Source organism: Felis catus, chromosome C1 (assembly GCF_018350175.1).
Source record: "Felis catus isolate Fca126 chromosome C1, F.catus_Fca126_mat1.0, whole genome shotgun sequence".
Taxonomy (NCBI): Eukaryota; Metazoa; Chordata; class Mammalia; order Carnivora; family Felidae; genus Felis; species Felis catus.
The window spans coordinates 155,537,348-155,553,726 of NC_058375.1; the positions used below are offsets into that span (position 1 = coordinate 155,537,348).

The window sequence follows — 16,379 nt, forward strand, 5'->3', positions numbered from 1 at the left end:
TCTGGTTTGTTCTCTGTATTTATGAGTCTGTTTTGTTGGCTTGTTTTTATTAGAATCCATATATAAGTAAAATCCTGTGGTATATGTCTTTATTTGTCTGGTTTATTCCATTTAGCATACTACCCTCTGGATCCATCCATGTTGTTGCAAATGGCAAGATCTTATCCTTTTTTATGGCTGACTAATATTCCATTGTATGTATGTACCATGTCTTTATTCATCTATTAGTGGGCACTTAGGTTCCTCTTATATCTTGACTGTTTTAAATAATGATACAATAAACATAGAGTGCATATATCTTTTTGAGTTAATGTTTTTTTTTTTCTTCAGATAAATTCCCGGAAGCACAATTGCTGGATCCTATGGTATTTCTATTTTTAAGTTTTTGAGGAACATCTATACTGTTTTCCATAGTGACTGTAGCAGTTTACATTTATACCAACAGTGTATGAGGGTTTTCTCTTGTCTTTTGATATTAGCCATTCTGACAGGTATGAGGTGATATCTCATAATTTTGATTTGCATTTCCCTGATGATTAGTTATGTTGAACACCTTTTCATATGTCTGTTGGCCATCTGTATGTCTTCTTTACAAAATACTTGTCAGGTCCTCTACCCATTTTTTAATTAGATTGCTGTGATTTAGTGTTGAGTTGTATGAGTTCTTTATTTTGAATATTAATCCCTTATTGGATATATCATTTTCAAATATGTCCTCTCATTCATTTTAATTTTGTTGATGCTTTTCTTTGCTATGCAAATCAATTTTAGTTTGATGCAGTCCCAGTAGTTTATTTTTGCTTTCGTTGCCCTTGCTAAGAAGACAGGCCCCCAAAAATACTGCTAAAAGAGTTTACTATCTATGTTTTCTTCTAGGATTTTTGTGGTTTCAAGTGTTACATTTAGGTTTTTAATCCATTTTGCATTTATTTTTGTGTGTGGTGTAAGAAAGTGGTCCAGTCATTCTTTTGCATGTAGTTGTTGAGTTTTACCAGCACCATTTGTTGAAGAGACCGTCTTTTTCTCCTTGTGTATACTTGTTCCTTTGTCATGTATTAATTGACCGTAAAAGTGTGGATTTGTCCCTTTGTCATATATTAATTGACTGTAAAAGTGTGGATTAATTGACCGTAAAAGCATTGATTTATATGTCTGTTTTTGTGCCAGTACCATACTGCTTTGATTAGTGTAGCTTTGTAGTATGCAGTTAACCTGGAACAACATGCATTTAAACTGTACACGTAAGGGGTGCCTGGGTGGCTCAGTTGATTGAGAGTCTGACTTCAGCTCACATCGTGATCTTGCAGTTTGTGGGTTTAAGCCCCACCTTGTGATCTGTGCTGACACCTCGGGGCCTGCTTTGGATTCTGTGTCTCCCTCTCTCTCTGCCCCTCTCTAAAGAATAAATAAACATTAAGAAAATTTTTTAAACTACACAGATCCATTTATGTGCAGAATTTTTTCCCAATATAGTATAGTACTATATGTGTATTTTCTTTATGATTTTCTTTTTTTTAAAGTTTTTTTAATGTTTTATTTATTTTTGAGACAGAGAGAGACAGAGCATGAGCAGGGGAGGGGCAGAGAGAGAGGGAGACACAGAATTCAAAGCAGGCTCCAGGCCTTGAGCTGTCAGCACAGAGCCTGACGCAGGGCTCTAACTCACAAACTGAGAGATCATGACCTGAGCCGAAGTTGGTCACCCAACCAACTGAGCTACCCAGGCACCCTTTATGATTTTCTAAATATCATTTTCTTTTCTCTAGCTTACTTTATTTTAGGAATACAGTATATGATACATATAATATACAAAATATATGTTGTTTATGTTATCAGTAAGGTTTCCAGTCAACTGGAACTGTTGTTTATGTTATCAGTATAAACTGTTGTTTATGTTATCAGTAAGGTTTCCAGTTGACTATTAATAGTTATGTGTTTGGAGTTATGTGTATGGAGTTATACAAGGATTTTTTGACCACATCAGGAGGGTAGCACCCCTAACCCCCATGTTGTTCAAGGTGAACTGTAGAAAATTTAGGAGTGTTATACCTCCAGCTTTGTTCTTTTTGAAGATTACTTTGGCTGTTCAGGGTCTTTTGTGGTTTCATACAAAGTTTAGGATTATGTATTTTAGTTCTGTGAAAATGTCATTGGTACTTTGATAGGAATTGTATTGAATCTGTAGATTGCTTTGGGTGGTATGGACATTTTAACAATATTAATTCTTCTAATCTAATTCCATGAGCTTGGAATTTCTTTCTATTTGTTTGGGTCTTTACTTTCTTTCATTGATGTCTTAATAGTTTCAGAATACAGGTCTTTTACATCTTGCTTACATTTATTCCTAGGCATTTAATTCTTTTTTATGGGTTTGTAAATGGAATTTTCTTAAGTTTTTTTCTGATAGTTCATTATTAGTGAAAACTGAATTTCCATGAGAGATATTGCTTTCCATTGAGGCCAAAGGAGGTCTTTATTAAAATATGTGTTTTTTTAAAAAGACAATGAATTAATATATCAGCAACTGTTAACATATCTTCTGTAAAACAGATTCTCTAAAGAAGTGAGACAAAACAAGATACATTGTTTGATGAGGATAAGGAAAGTTACAAAGTTTGGGAATCTATCTAAAAAGTGATATAGCTGGGGCTGATGGTGTTTTGTACTCATTTGCCAGGTAGAGCAAGAGCCCATTAACTGGAAAGAGAAAAAAACAAGAACATTGGGTGGCAAACATGGTGTTGGAAATACCTATACAATTTCATTCTGTATTGGAGATGAGGACAGAAGACATCTAAACTTCCTATATGTTCATATTGAGACCAAAGGTAAGAGGAAGTTGGATAAAGAAATTCATTATGTGGAATAGAAAGAGAGGTTTTAAGGAATTATAATGTTCAATACATGATAGTGTTAGAAAAAATGTTGACTTAATGAACATTAGTGGAAATAATTAGTGTCCAATAAATTGAATTAGTTAACATGTAATATAGTGGTAATATCAATTCAAATAATATGGTGATAAAGTATATTCATATGCTAAGAATGGAGCATTGAAAACTATAATCATCTGGAATAATTTCTTTTATCAAATCCTTGGAGAAAGATTCGTTGAGATCATATGGCAGCTATAGTCATTTAAGGAAAATTCCTGAAGTTAGGTTACTATAGGTAAAAGCTACTCTAGAAATGAAACTACAATTTTAATGTAAGAGAACTGATAACTGTCATTTTAATCTGTCTAGTAAAGCAATTTTTAGGACATTTATTTATTTTGTTATTATCCAAATGAAAAAGACTGTGTAATCCAGATAAACTATTAAAGCTTTCTAAATACAAGTTTATCTGGCTTTGGAATGGATTTTTTTTTTATGGTTTAACAAATTAACCATGTTATAAAAAATGTCAGTCTATTCCACTACCATAGTTTCAAATATGCCTTAACTCTCAGTGGATTTATGTTTCTTCTATATAATGTCTTGGAATTCAATAAACAGGAGCTAAAGCTCAGTGAAGACAAGAGAGCAGTACATACACAAATAGTTGAAGCCACTGAAAGTAAATTGAGTCTGATAAAACCTACAGATTTATTATATATAACAGCTAGAAAGTTATTTTAAACTTGAAATAATCAAGAAAAATTATTGGTATTCTTTCATTGCAGTGCTGGCTTAACTATCTATATTGACTAGGCAGTTTTCAACTCTGAAAGGGGCAAAAGGTTAATTTGTGGATTTTTGTCTAGTAGAGAAGGAAATAATGTCTGTCCAGTAGAGCTGATAACACTGAAGATTATTATCTGTGGTCCTGTTAGCTATATGTAGTTTCATATCTAACATAAAAATCTTATCCTAACATTACTTTGTTTTATTCTCGTATGTTTTATTCCTAAAGAATCTATGAGCAAGTCATAATGCTTACTAGTTTCCTTATTAATTAATGATTTAAGTAAAATATTTGACATGCTCATTTATGTTGTATGAGAATTATGTTTTTCAACTAATGAAAATTGAACTTTGTTTTGGAGATCATCCACTGAGATGCCCAAGTGGGTTCATAATAGAGCCAAGTAAATGTATTAAAGGAGACATGCACCCCATGGCTATTTAAATTCAGTCATATATTTTTTTGGCTCAAGTGGAATCAATTTTAACTTTTCTGACTCTCTCTTTTCTTTCTTCCTACTTGTTTTTGCTTCTGGTTCATGCATAGTTAAGAATTGATTCCCCATTGTTGGTAGCAATGGATAGAAACTTAGTTTTGTGGCTCAACCATTTGGTGAGATCTCTGTTCTATGGATGATGAACTGTCTTCTGTTAGGTGACATCTCAGAAAGTTTGGTTTGTTAGTCTTTTTTGTTTGTTTCTTTGTGAGCTCAAAACAATTAAAATTTTGTGCTGATTGGGAAGGACAACAACTCCTTGATTTCTGAACTGGTGGGTTTTGTAATTTTTACTTTTGATCTATGGTTGAAGTTGTAGAACTGAAGCAGTAAGTTCTCTTTATGTTTATATTTGTGTGTCTGTAATTCAGAAAAGTACTTATATCTCTTTGACAAATGTGAAGTATTTTTCTATCTCTGGCAGATGTAAATAGGTTACATTATAATGTTTCTTAAATTAAAGGAGTTCTGTTTGTTTTTTCAAAAATAAATAAGTACTTAAATAAACGCATATTTTTTAAATTCACAGAAAATAAACTTGTTTTTTTGTTTGTTTTTTATTTTCTTTTAATGTTAATTTATTTTTGAGAAAGAGAAAGAGAGTGAGCGGGGGAGGGGCAGGGAGAGATGGAGACACAGAATCCAAAGCAGGCTCTAGCCTCTGAGCTGTCAGCACAGAGCTCGACACAGGGTTCAAACTCCCGAACTGTGAGATCATGACCTGAGCTGAAGTTGGACGCTTAACTGACTGAGCTACCCAGGCATCCCTAAACTTGTTTTGTAAGACTTTAAAAGTTTAAAAGTTCTAGCCTTCTCTCCCACAGAAAGAATAATCCTCTTACAGATAGTAAATTCAGAAACATTTACATAATCTAAGTCACAAAATCAACATGAATCTTTAGATCATACTGATATATATATTTATTTTTGGCAGGGACACCAAGGCCCTTTTCAAAAAAAAAATTGTTCAAATATAATTAGAAATAATATTAGTTACAGGTGAACAATATGATGATTCAACAATTTTATACATTTGTCGGTGCTCATCACAGTAAGTGCACTCTTTATCACCTTCACCTATTTTATCCATTCCTCATTCGCCTATCCTCTGGCAATGACCAGTCTGTTCTCTGTATTTAGAATCTTTTTGTTTTGTTTGTCTCTTTTTGTTGTTGTTGTTGATTTGTTTTGTTTCTTAATTTCCATACATGAGTGAATCATGTATGATTTTCACATATGAGTGAAAATCATATGGTATTTGTCTTTCTCTGACTTACTCATTTTACTTACTCATTTTACCCTCTAGATGCATATTGTTGCAAATGGTAAGATTTTGTTCTTTTCAAAGCCGAGTAATCCATTTGTGTATGTATGGATGTACACATATATATCAATATATCATATCTTCTTTATCCATTCATCTATTGATGGACACTTAGGTAGCTTCCATATCTTGGCTATTGTAAATAATGTTGGAGTAAACATAGGGGTATGTATATTTTCTGAATTAGTGTTTTCATTTTCCTTGGGTAAATACCCAATAGTGAAATTATTGGATCATATGGTAATTCTGGTTTTAAATTTTTTGAGGAACATCCATACTGTTTTCCACAATGGCTGCAGCAGCTTGCATTTCTACCAACAGTGCTTGAGGTTTCCTTTTTTGCTACATCCTTGCCAATACTTGTTGTTTCTTGTGTTCTTTATTTTAGCCAGTCTGACAGGTATGAGGTGATATCTCATTGTGGTTTTGATTTAAATTTCCCTGATGATTTGTAATGTTGAACATCTTTTCATGTGTCTGCTGGCAATCTGTATGTCTTCTCTGGAAAAATGTCCATTGAGGTCCTCTGCCCATTTTTTAATTGGATTATTTCGATTTTTGGTGTTGAGTTGCATTAAGTGTGTTTTGGTTTTTTTATCTTTTGATATGTTTAGGATATTAACCCCTGATTGGATTCATTATTTGCAAATATCATCTCCCATTCAGATGTTTATCTTTTTGTTTTGTTGATGGCTTCCTTTGCCATGCAAAAGCTTTTTATTTTGGTATAGTCCCAGTGGTTTACCTTTGCTTTTGTTTCCTTTGCCTCAGGAGACATATCTAGAAAAGTGTTGTTATGGATGATATCAAAAAGATTACTGCCTATGTTTTCTTCTAGGAATTTTATGGTTTCAGATTTCCCATTTAGGTCTTTAATCCATTTTGAGTTTATTTTGTGTGTAGTATAAGAAAGTGGTCCAGGTTCATTCTTTTGCATGTAGCTGTCCATTTTTCCCAGCATTCTTTGTTGAAGACACTGTCATTTTCCCGTTACATATTCTTGCCTCCTTTGTCATAGACTAATTGACCATAAATGTGTGGCTTTATATCTGGACTCTATTCTGTTCTATTGATCTGTGTGTCTGTTTTTGTGTCAGTACCGTAATGTTTTGATTTATAGCTTTGTAATATATCTTGAAATCTTACATGATGTTTAAGCTGATGAAAGATGTAAATTTGTATTCACATAAACTAAATCATAATACTGACAGATGCTTTCATGTAACAGTGATTATGTTTTTGAATTTCTTAACTTGAACACAATATCTGAATTTTTTGGTAATTCATAATCTTTGTCTAATATTCAGAAGGGTTGAGGAAATCTTTACATATATTGATAATAATTACTTAACATTGAATCCTGAAACATGGATTGTTATTTTTTTTCAATATATGAAATTTATTGTCAAATTGGTTTCCATACAACACCCAGTGCTCATCCCAAAAGGTGCCCTCCTCAATAACCATCACCCACCCACCCCTCCCTCCCACCCATCAACCCTTAGTTTGTTGTCAGTTTTTAACAGTTTCTTATGCTTTGGCTCTCTCCCACTCTAACCTCTTTTTTTTTTCCTTCCCCTCCCCCATGGGTTTCTGTTAAGTTTCTCAGGATCCACATAAGAGTGAAAACATATGGTATCTGTCTTTCTCTGTATGGCTTATTTCACTTAGCATCACACTCTGCAGTTCCATCCACGTTGCTACAAAGGGCCATATTTCGTTCTTTCTCATTGCCATGTAGGACTCCATTGTGTATATAAACCACAATTTCTTTATCCATTCATCAGTTGATGGACATTTAGGCTCTTTCCATAATTTGGCTATTGTTGAAAGTGCTGCTATAAACATTGGGGTACAAGTGCCCCTATGCATCAGTACTCCTGTATCCCTTGGGTAAATTCCTCACAGTGCTATTGCTGGGTCATAAGTTAGGTCTATTTTTAATTTTCTGAGGAACCTCCACACTGTTTTCCAGAGTGGCTGCACCAATTTGCATTCCCACCAACAGTGCAAGAGGGTTCCCGTTTCTCCACATCCTCTCCAGCATCCATAGTCTCCTGATTTGTTCATTTTGGCCACTCTGACTGGCGTGAGGTGATACCTGAGTGTGGTTTTGATTTGTATTTCCCTGATAAGGAGCGACGCTGAACATCTTTTCATGTGCCTGTTGGCCATCTGGATGTCTTCTTTAGAAAAGTGTCTATTCATGTTTTCTGCCCATTTCTTCACTGGGTTATTTGTTTTTCGGGTGTGGAGTTTGGTGAGCTCTTTATAGATTTTGGATACTAGCCCTTTGTCCGATATGTCATTTGCGAATATCTTTTCCCATTCCGTTGGTTGCCTTTTAGTTTTGTTGGTTGTTTCCTTTGCTGTGCAGAAGCTTTTTATCTTCATAAGGTCCCAGTAATTCACTTTTGCTTTTAATTCCCTTGCCTTTGGGGATGTGTCGAGTAAGAGATTGCTATGGCTGAGGTCAGAGAGGTCTTTTCCTGCTTTCTCCTCTAGGGTTTTGACGGTTTCCTGTCTCACATTCAGGTCCTTTATCCATTTTGAGTTTATTTTTGTGAATGGTGTCAGAAAGTGGTCTAGTTTCAACCTTCTGCATGTTGCTGTCCAGTTGTCCCAGCACCATTTGTTAAAGAGACTGTCTTTTTTCCATTGGATGTTCTTTCCTGCTTTGTCAAAGATTAGTTGGCCATATGTTTGTGGGTCTAGTTCTGGGGTTTCTATTCTATTCCATTGGTCTATGTGTCTGTTTTTGTGCCAATACCATGCTGTCTTGATGATTACAGCTTTGTAGTAGAGGCTAAAGTCTGGGATTGTGATGCCTCCTGCTTTGGTCTTCTTCTTCAAAATTCCTTTGGCTATTCGGGGCCTTTTGTGGTTCCATATGAATTTTAGGATTGCTTGTTCTAGTTTTGAGAAGAATGCTGGTGCAATTTTGATTGGGATTGCATTGAATGTGTAGATAGCTTTGCGTAGTATTGACATTTTGACAATATTTCTTCTTCCAATCCATGAGCACGGAATGTCTTTCCATTTCTTTGTATCTTCTTCAATTACCTTCATAAGCTTTCTATAGTTTTCAGCATACAGATCTTTTACATCTTTGGTTAGATTTATTCCTAGGTATTTTATGCTTCTTGGTGCAATTGTGAATGGGATCAGTTTCTTTATTTGTCTTTCTGTTGCTTCATTGTTAGTGTATAAGAATGCAACTGATTTCTGTACATTGATTTTGTATCCTGCAACTTTGCTGAATTCATGTATCAGTTCTAGCAGACTTTTGGTGGAGTCTGTTGGATTTTCCATGTATAATATCATGTCATCTGTAAAAAGTGAAAGCTTGACTTCATCTTTGCCAATTTTGATGCCTTTGATTTCCTTTTGATGTCTGATTACTGATGCTAGAACTTCCAACACTATGTTAAACAACAGCGGTGAGAGTGGGCATCCCTGTCATGTTCCTGATCTCAGGGAAAAAGCTCTCAGTTTTTCCCCACTGAGGATGATGTTAGCTGTGGAATGTAATAATTCCATTTTCATTCATGATTTTATCTATTTGGGTCATCTCCCTTTTCTTTTTGAGAAGCCTGGCTAGAAGTTTGTCAATTTTGTTTATTTTTTCAAAAAACCAGCTCTTGTTTTCGTTGATCTGCTCTACAGTTTTTTTAGATTCTATATTATTTCTGCTCTGATCTTTATTATTTCTCTTCTTCTGCTGGTTTAGGCTGCCTTTGCTGTTCTGCTTCTATTTCCTTTAGGTGTGCTGTTAGATTTTGTATTTGGGATTTTTCTTGTTTCTTGAGATAGGCCTGGATTGCAATGTATTTTCCTCTCAGGACTGCCTTCGCTGCATCCCAAAGCGTTTGGATTGTTGTATTTTCATTTTCATTTGTTTCCATATATTTTTTAATTTCTTCTCTAATTGCCTGGTTGACCCATTCATTCTGTAGTAGGGTGTTCTTTAACCTCCATGCTTTTGGAGGTTTTCCAGACTTTTTCCTGTGGTTGATTTCAAACTTCATAGCATTGTGGTCTGAAAGTATGCATGGTATAATTTCAATTCTTGTGTACTTATGAAGGGCTGTTTTGTGACCCAGTATGTGATCTATCTTGGAGAATGTTCCATGTGCACTCGAGAAGAAAGTATATTGTGTCGCTTTGGGATGCAGAGTTCTAAATATATCTGTCAAGTCCATCTGATCCAATGTATCATTTAGGGCCCTTGTTTCTTTATTGACCGTGTATCTAGATGATCTATCCATTTCTGTAAGTGGAGTGTTAAAGTCCCCTGCAATTACCGCATTCTTATCAATAAGGTTGCTTATGTTTCTGAGTAATTGTTTTATATATTTGTGGGCTCCTGTATTCGGCGCATAGACATTTATAATTGTTAGCTCTTCCTGATGGATAGACCCTGTAATTATTATATAATGCCCTTCTTCATCTCTTGTTACAGCCTTTAATTTAAAGTCTAGTTTGTCTGATATAAGTATGGCTACTCCAGCTTTCTACTTCCAGTAGCATGATAAATAGTTCTCCATACCCTCACTCTCAATCTAAAGGTGTCCTCAGGTCTAAAATGAGTCTCTTGTAGACAGGAAATAGATGGGTCTTGTTTTTTTATCCATTTTGATACCCTGTGTCTTTTGGTTGGCACATTTAGTCCATTGACACTCAGTGTTGTTATAGAAAGATATGGGTTTAGAGTCATTGTGATGTCCGTAGGCTTCATGCTTGTAGCAATGTCTCTGGTACTTTGTCTCACAGGGTCCCCCTTAGGATCTCTTGTAGGGCTGTTTTAGTGGTGACGAATTCCTTCAGTTTTTGTTTTTTTGGGAAGACCTTTATCTCTCCTTCTATTCTAAATGACAGACTTGCTGGAAAAAGGATTCTCAGCTGCATATTTTTTCTGTTCAACACGTTGAATATCTCCTGCCATTCCTTTCTGGCCTGCCACATTTCAGTAGAGAGATCAGTCACGAGTCTTATAGGTCTCCCTTTATATGTTAGGGCATGTGTATCCCTTGCTGCTTTCAGAATTTTCTCTTTATCCTTGTATTTTGCCAGTTTCACTATGATATGTCGTGCAGATCGATTCAAGTTACGTCTGAAGGGAGTTCTCTGTGCCTCTTGTATTTCAATGCCTTTTTCCTTCCCCAGATCCAGGAAGTTCTCAGCTATTATTTCTTCAAGTACCCCTTCAGCACCTTTCCCTCTCTCTTCCTCCTCTGGGATACCAATTATGCGTATATTATTTCTTTTTAGTGTATCACTTAGTTCTCCTATTTTCCCCTCATACTACTGGATTTTTTTATCTTTTTTTCAGCTTCCTCTTTTTCCATAATTTTATCTTCTAGTTCACCTATTCTCTCCTCTGCCTCTTCAATCCGAACCCTGGTCGGTTCCATTTTATTTTGCATCTCGTTTAAAGTGTTTTTCAGCTCCTCCTGACTGTTCCTTAGTCCTTTGATCTCTGTAGCAAGAGATTCTCTACTGTCCTCTATACTGTTTTCAAGCCCGGTGATTAATTTTATGACTATTTTTCTAAATTCACTTTCTGTTATATTATTTAAATCCTTTTTGATCAGCTCATTAGCTGTTGTTATTTCCTGGAGATTCTTCTGAGGGGAATTCTTCCGTTTGGTCATTTTGGATAGTCCCTGGAGTGGTGAGGACCTGCAGGGCACTTCCTCTGTGCTGTGGTGTATAACTGGAGTTGGCGGGCGGGGCCGTAGTCAGACCTGATGTCTGCCCCCAGCCCACCGCTGGGGCCACAGTAAGACTGGTGTGTGCCTTCTCTTCCCCTCTCCTAGGGGCAGGATTCACTGTGGGGTGGCGTGGCCTGTCTGGGCTACTTGCACACTGCCAGGCTTGTGGTGCTGGTGATCTGGTGTATTAGCTGGGGTGGGTAGGCAAGGTGCACTGGGGGCAGGAGGGGCAGGCTTAGCTCGCTTCTCCTTAGGTGATCCACTTCAGGAGGGGCCCTGTGGCAGCGGGAGGGAGTCAGGCACGCTACTGGAGGGGTGGCTCCGCAGAAGCACAGCGTTGGGTGTTTGCCTGGAGCAAGCAAGTTCCCTTGCAGGAACCGGTTCCCTTTGGGATTTTGGCTGGGGGATGGGCGAGGGAGATGGCGCTGGGAGTGCCTTTGTTCCCCGCCAAACTGAGCTCTGTTGTCCCGCGGCTCAGCAACTCTCCCTCCCTTTGTTCTCCAGCCTTCCCGCTCTCCTAGCAGAGCTGTTAACTTATGACCTCCCAGATGCTAAGTCAGGCTTGCTGTTGGAACACACTCCGTCTGGCCCCTCTGCTTTTGCAAGCCAGACTCGGGGGCTCTGCCCCTCCACCCCGGCTCCCTCCTGCCAGTCCGTGCAGCGCGCACCACTTCTCCGCCCTTCCTAGCCTCCTTCGTGGGCCTCTCGTCTGCACTTGGCTCCAGAGACTCCGTTCTGCTAGTCTTCTGGTGATTTTCTGGGTTATTTAGGCAGGTGTAGGTGGAATCTAATTGATCAGCAGGACGCGCGGGGAGCCCAGTGTCCTCCTACACCACCATCTTCTGCTGTTCCAACATGGACTGTTAAAAGATAAGTTTAAAATTATATATTTTTGCTTCTTGGTCTTATATGCTAAGAGTGGCAGTACTGTTGAAAAGTTTTTTTGAATATGTTTATCATTTTTGCTGCTTTAAGATGAGTAAAAAGGCATAACTCTATTATAAAGTTGTGTTATGTGTACTTATAAGCTTTGCTAGTCTGCTAGCATACTTGTATATGGCAGCTTTTACTTTATTGCCTCTGTTTTTCTATGAATAGAAGTTATTACTTTGGTGAAAAATCTCAGTTAATATGAAGGAGTAGAATTATACTAGGAACAATAATGACATAAATATAACTACTTTTTTTTAAAAAAAAGTGTTTAAAATTTTTGCTATAAATTATTATATTAATCTAAGTATTATATGAATGCTTTCACTCTGTTAAAATGTTATTTTGTCTTAGGGTCTTAACAAAAGATATAAATGTCACTCTCTATCTTCTATATAGTGTGTCTATTATCAGATTTATATCTTTGTAGTATAATTGTTTTTTTTATGTTGACTTTATTATATCCTGTTGTTAAAAAAAACCTTTACTAATAAATAAGTAAAAAAAAGAACTTTTTTCTTGCTTGTAAATGTGCTGTTTCCTTAAAATCTGTTGTCCTTTGAATTTATCTTAAAATATTTTATTGTCCCTTTTGTTACATAGACACAGAATATTATTTTTCTGTCAACCATGATCAGTATTACCCAGTTACAAATCTTGTTTGAATACTCTTGATTTTTGACTTTCAAGTTTTAACCCTAAATTAGAAAATATAAAATTAAAATTTCATAGTATTTTTCTTTTTCTTTTCTTTTCTTTTTTTCCTTTCCTTTTCATTTCTTTGACTTTAGAGAGAGAGAGTGCATGAGTATGGGAGAGGGGCAGGAGAGAGAGAGAGAGTGAGCAAGAGAGAGAGAGAGAGTGAGCAAGAGAGAGAGAGAGAGCGAGAGCGAGAGCGAGAGTGAGAGAGAGAGAGAGAGAGAGAGAGAGAGAGAATCCTATACAGGCTCCATGCTGAGTGTGGAGCCTGACACGGGGTCTGAGCCTGTGATCTAAGGATCATGACCTGGGCTGAAATCAAGAGTCAAGCACTCAACTGACTAAGCCACCCAGGTGCCCCAAATTTCACAATGTTTTTCACAACTGAAATTGCCTTTGAAATTTTCCATAGAGCCCCTGGAAAATCATAAATTTGTGTTGTCTTATAAAAAGGGAGATGCTAGAAAATTAGGTTTGATTGATATGCTTCTATTTCTAGTTAGCTTAAAATGATTATTGGAACTAATGAAATACACATTCTGTGTTTCATATGGGAGGAATGTCAAATTAGAATAACTGTTTAGCCTTCTTTAAGTTTGTATAGGTAAAATGCACTTGACATAAATGTATGTATGTATGTATTTAGATTTGCAGCTACTTTATTTATTTAGTTAGTTTTTATTTAAATTCCAGTTAGTTAACATGGCATAAATGTTTTAGATAGTGTGAACTTCATAGGAAAGATCCCGAGTTGTTTTCAATGCCCTTTTTCTCTAGACAATACTCATCTCTATAGGAGTGAAGGTTAATGTACAGATTTTCTTTTGTAAAGGTACAAGTAAATTCCAGATAATGGAACAGATAACCTAAAAGAATATGATTTTTGAATTCTGTTGGGTATTAAAAAATTTTGTATTCAATCCAGAAATCTTAGTCTAACATTTCTTTTAGTGATTAGAAATGTATATTTTTTCTCAAATGTTTTTGTTTGTTTGTTTTTTAAACATTTTTATTTTTGAGAGACAGAGAGAGACACAGTGTGCAAGCTGGGGAGGGACAGAGAGAGAGGGAGACATAGAATCCAAAGTAGGCTCCAGGCTCTGAGCTGTCAGCACAGAGCCCAATGTGGGGCTCAAACCCACCTACTACGAGATCATGACCTGAGCTGAAGTCAGATGCTTAACTGACTGAGCCACCCAGGTGTCCCTCAAATGTTTTTTGAACCAATCATAACTTTTTATAATATTTGACATATAGTTATTTTATATTTGTATAAGACTCATGTTTTTTTTTACATAACATTTTGCTTATTGTGGTAAAATACACATAACATTTACCATTTTAATCATTTTATCATCATATTTGTTTTATTAATTTTTATTTTTTTGGCCAGGCTTAATTATAGGTGCTTGGATATAGAAGTAAATAAAACAAACACACCCCTATCAACTCTCATGTGGTTTACACTTTAACAGAGGAGAGGAAAATGCAACAAGAGAATTAAGTAAAATATGTAGTATTTTAGATAGTGATAAATATGAAAAAGTAATAATACATGGAAAAAGGATAAGAAATGTCTGAGTGTGGGAGGTCACATTGGAAAAGCTTCACTGAGAAAGTGACCTTTGAAGAAATATCAAAAAAAAAAGTAAGGGGATAAGCCATGTGAATATTGGAGGTGGAGGAAGTCCTCTACGCAAAGGGAAAATGAGGGGTAAAGACCTAGCATGTTTGAGGAACAGGAATATTTTGGTATAAGAGGAATTATTGAGGAGTAAAGTAGTAAGAGAAAATTATGGAATAGAAACGGGACATGATCATAAACAGAAATCAACAAAGTTGTTTGTTTTTTATTTGAATTAGATGGGAAGCCATTGGAGGGCTTTAAACTGACAAATGGTATGATGTGACTTATGTTTTGAGATAATTGTCCTGGAAGCTATGTTGGGAATGGACCAAGTGAAACAAGGACAGAAATAAGAGGTCAATTAGAAGAATATTTCAGGATTTGGGTGAGAGGTAATGGTGTCACAGATAGAGTGGCAGATAGAAGGTAGAAGATATTAGTTTCATCTGGATACAGTTTGAAGGTATGTTTACTGAGGGCTTGCTGGGAGATCACTGTATGTTTGTGTAAAAAATAAAGTACTTGGGGGTATCTCCATGTTATTTCATTTGAATGATTACAAAATGGAGCTGCTATACTGAAATGAAGAAGATTGTAAGAGGAGCAGGTTCGAGGGGAAAAGTAGGAGCTCAGATTTGGAAATGTTAAGGTGAGATGTTTGTTAGACATCAACTTGAAGTTATTAAGTGGGAATATTAATGTATGAGTTGAAAGTTCCGGAAGCAATTGATGCTGCAGATAAGAATTTGGGAGCTAACAAAATGTAGACATTGTTTAATCTCATGAAATTTTATTGGTCATAAGGCACAGAGTGTAGATAGAATAGAATTAAGAATTAAAGACAGAGCTCTAGGATGATTCAGCATTTAAGAGCCAGGGACATGAAGACGGACCCCAAAAGAAGCTTGAAAGACCAGAGAGGAAAGAGCAAAACTAGGCAAATGATGAAAGACTAGAACTCTATAAGATCAGAGGCTGCAACCAGACTAGATGTGGAACTAAATTCTCCACCTATGCTCAGAGGGTGACATAGTTGTTGTTTGTTTTTCTTTTATATATATATATATATATATATATATATATATATATATATATATATATATACTTTAAGTTCAAGTTAGACTTTATCTGACATTCACTTGGTTAAGGCAGAGTATGTCCAGAACTGAGCCTTCACTGTACAGGGTATAGGTTCTGGGATATTCTGTGCAGCTCCTCACTAATAATGTAAGGGCTCATTTGTACACTCCATAGAGACTGTTCTAAACCCATCATGAGACCTTCTAAAAGGGAGAGATGAGTATGCTAGGAATCAATGCAAAATGAGCTATGAAACAAAAGTAACAAAGCAAATGAAAAATCCATTGCCATGAAAAAGAGTTAGCATACCCATGAGTGGACAAGTCATACCTGAGAAAAAACATTCAGATCACTAAAGTACTTTGAAGGAGTTTTAAAACAAACTTACTCTTCAAAGGGTGTCTATGAAATTGGCAAGGGATTGTAAGAGAACAGATGAATGTGAAAAACACTAAAAATTATTTTTGGAAAGTAACCATTAATTTTAAAAATTAAAAAAAAGCCATTAACTTTTAACATTGATTACCCATTATTTTTACAAATCAGTACATTAATTCAGTAGTAAATTGGACATAACTGAAGACTTTGATAATAAAATTATGTAGATTTCTACAATTCAACAAAAGATACTGCCTGTGAAAGAGAAATTAAGGTATAGTAAGGAGCTATAACATGTATCTAAGAAACTTTAAAGAAGCAGATAATAGGATGACTGCATACCATTAAGAACAATGAAAAATATTAAAACATTTTCAAGTAAAATTACAGATTTCCTCTACAGAAAAGACAATCATATTACAAGTAGGATTTACCTCAGCAATAATTATGTCAGAAGACAATGGA

At 35.8% G+C, this 16,379-nt stretch overlaps 1 protein-coding gene across 1 annotated transcript in view; it reads left to right on the forward strand.

Annotated features, from left to right (window-relative positions):
• XIRP2 (xin actin binding repeat containing 2) overlaps window positions 1-16,379 on the forward strand; it is a 693,081-nt gene that overhangs the window by 26,091 nt on the left and 650,611 nt on the right. The window contains exon 2 of the mRNA XM_045033894.1: window positions 2,678-2,828. The gene's annotated coding sequence lies outside the window, so the exon portion shown is untranslated. The remainder of the gene's footprint in view (window positions 1-2,677; window positions 2,829-16,379) is intronic.